This window comes from Pteropus vampyrus, unplaced genomic scaffold, assembly GCF_000151845.1.
Source record: "Pteropus vampyrus isolate Shadow unplaced genomic scaffold, Pvam_2.0 Scaffold18294, whole genome shotgun sequence".
Taxonomy (NCBI): domain Eukaryota; kingdom Metazoa; phylum Chordata; class Mammalia; order Chiroptera; family Pteropodidae; genus Pteropus; species Pteropus vampyrus.
The window spans coordinates 1-2,469 of record NW_011907075.1 but is presented as its reverse complement, the minus strand read 5'-3'; the positions used below and the strand labels follow the sequence as shown (position 1 = coordinate 2,469).

Here is a 2,469-nt window from a genome sequence, read left to right as displayed (position 1 = left end):
TAACTCAACACTCAAGGGACGCTGATGCACCCAGACGCATGGAGTAGGCCGACCCTGTGTGATGCCCCTTTCCTGCTTTGTGGTTCCTCAGCATTATTTCTGTGCAGCTGGACCAGAGGAGTAAGAGCAATTAACCTGTCAGTGTCTCCCAGTTTTAGTGCATTATAATTTGCATATGAACCAAAAACGAGTAAATTGTGAAAATTTCAACTTAATTTTTCTAGCAGAGTGAATAGTGATGTGCTTCTCCTTCACAGAATGTGGGTGGTGACATTCAGTTTTCCCCAAAAGAGTATATCTGTTTTCTACTCCTTTATTTATAGGTAATCCGTTTTTTCAGGATTAATGGGAACTCTTCAGGCTGATGAGTAAAATAATCTTTTCATACCAAATATGAACAAGGCAGGCAAGAGAGAATATCTAGAACAGGCTCTCTCATCCTTGACACTATTGACATTTTGGGCTGAATAATCCTTTGTTAGAGGACTGTCCTATGCATTGTTGGATGCATCCCTGGTCTCTACAGACTTGTTGCCAGTAGCAGTCTCCAAATTGTGACAGTCAAAAGTGTCTTCAGTAGTAGCCAAATGGTCTGTGGTGGAAAAGGGGGAAAAGCCACTTCTAGTTGAGAATCTCTGATAAAGAAACATGAATTGTAAATAATGAACTTAATAACAACTTCCGGATAGTTACCTGGCTTCAGGGAGTGCTGAGAGCTGGACCTAAATGATATTTAGTGAGTAGGACTCTAAAGAATGAACTTAGTGAACTTAGTGGGCATTTTTGTCATGTTTCTGTTTGATGACCAGTTTGCTCCCATAGTTTCATAGAAGACTGACTCTAATGACATCCCCAGGAAAGAAAATCTAACCTTTTTTTTTAAAGCTTCTAAATCTTAAACGGTATGTCAGAAATTCAACTTAAAAATAGAAAGGGAAGGAGATTACGAAAGTACAAACTTATAAAGTAACTCGCAGGGATGTGATGTACAACACAGGGAATGTAGTCAGTGATAGCAGTAACTACTACGGTGACAGATGTTTCCTAAACTTGTGTCGATCACTTCATAAGGTGCATAAACGTTGTGCACTTGAAACTAATATGATATTGTATGTCAACTATTATTACAAATAATTAAAAAATAGTTTTAAAAATAATAAAAGATAATGCAATGACTCTCAAGCTTTGCTTCAAAAGAAACAGAACCTTTTCTAATACTTCATTATTTGGTTAAAAATAATTAATGAGCAAGAAAGGGAATGAATGGGCAAATGAAGAAAGTAGAAGAGCATTCCAAGGAGACAGTGATAAGGCAATATTGTTAATCTTGCTGAGGGCAACTGAGTAAAATTTGGAAGTTATGCATTGCAGTTCAAGACAGTGAAAGCAAAGGTTAGGTCAAGGCTAAGGACCTCTCTGCAGTTAGGGACTCAACACTTGTTTCTCTACTGGGCAGTCATTTCAGGGGCATCTTGTCTCCAGGTCCTGACTCCCCAGTAATGATCTGAATTCTCACAGGTAGGCTTTCTCAGTCAAAAGATAGCATCGCCAGTCTTCCCTCTTTTCCGAGACTGTGGCGTTCTAAACAATGTCTATTGGTACCATAGATTTAATTGCCTTCTAATTAAAGGAGATGGGAGGAATTATGAGCTATTCTTTATTAGAACAATCTAAAGAAGCTTGGCTACCTGCAGACTGATTCAGTGCCTCCAATATAGAGAGAGGATTGTTCTCGGGGTTGATTTGACTGTCTGGCAGGCAGAAACAGATGCTGTTGAAGTTACTTGTTGGGGAAGGAGAGAAAAGAATGATTCCATTTAAAGTGTTGAGTCAGTTTCTTCTCATTCATCAATGCAACCTTTCTGATTTATTGCTTTTTTCATTAACATTGACAACAACAATAGTTATTGAATATGTACACTAGTTCATGTCTTCCAGTGAGCTGTCTCTTTTAATCCTTGATTTGTTGGTAGCTGCTCCAATAGATTTTTGTTTTAGGTGAGGCAACTCTTGATTGACTTCACAGATTGCAAGGGCCTTGTCAGTTTACAATCCCTTAATTTTTTTTATTTTTTTTGCCTACAGCACCTGGTCTTCCTAGGTGGTCTCCCATCCAAGTACTAACCAGGCCTGACCCTGCTTAGCTTCTGTGGTCAGATGAGATCGGGCTTGTTCAGGGTGGCATGGCCGTAGACTCCAATAGATTCTTAACGTTGATGTTACTTGATGAATCTATTAACATACCCCTAAAAATCAACTTGACATTGATTATGTATATATGCTCCATGACATTTCTTTCACCTACCATTTCAGTGTATTTTGATTCTATTCCTAGCTTTGTCACTGGCTGAGAATGCAAAGTGCTTTGAGAACTACAAGTGAAAGGAACGGTCTAGGAGGAATGATGTTATTTTCTAAGCACAAGTTTCTTAATACTTTTATGTATATTTTTTCCCGGTGTGAATTACT

At 38.4% G+C, this 2,469-nt stretch overlaps 1 pseudogene; it reads right to left on the bottom strand.

Moving 5' to 3' along the window:
* Positions 1–2,076: 2,076 nt before the first annotated feature.
* Positions 2,077–2,195, bottom strand: LOC111735189 (annotated as a pseudogene).
* Positions 2,196–2,469: the final 274 nt, after the last annotated feature.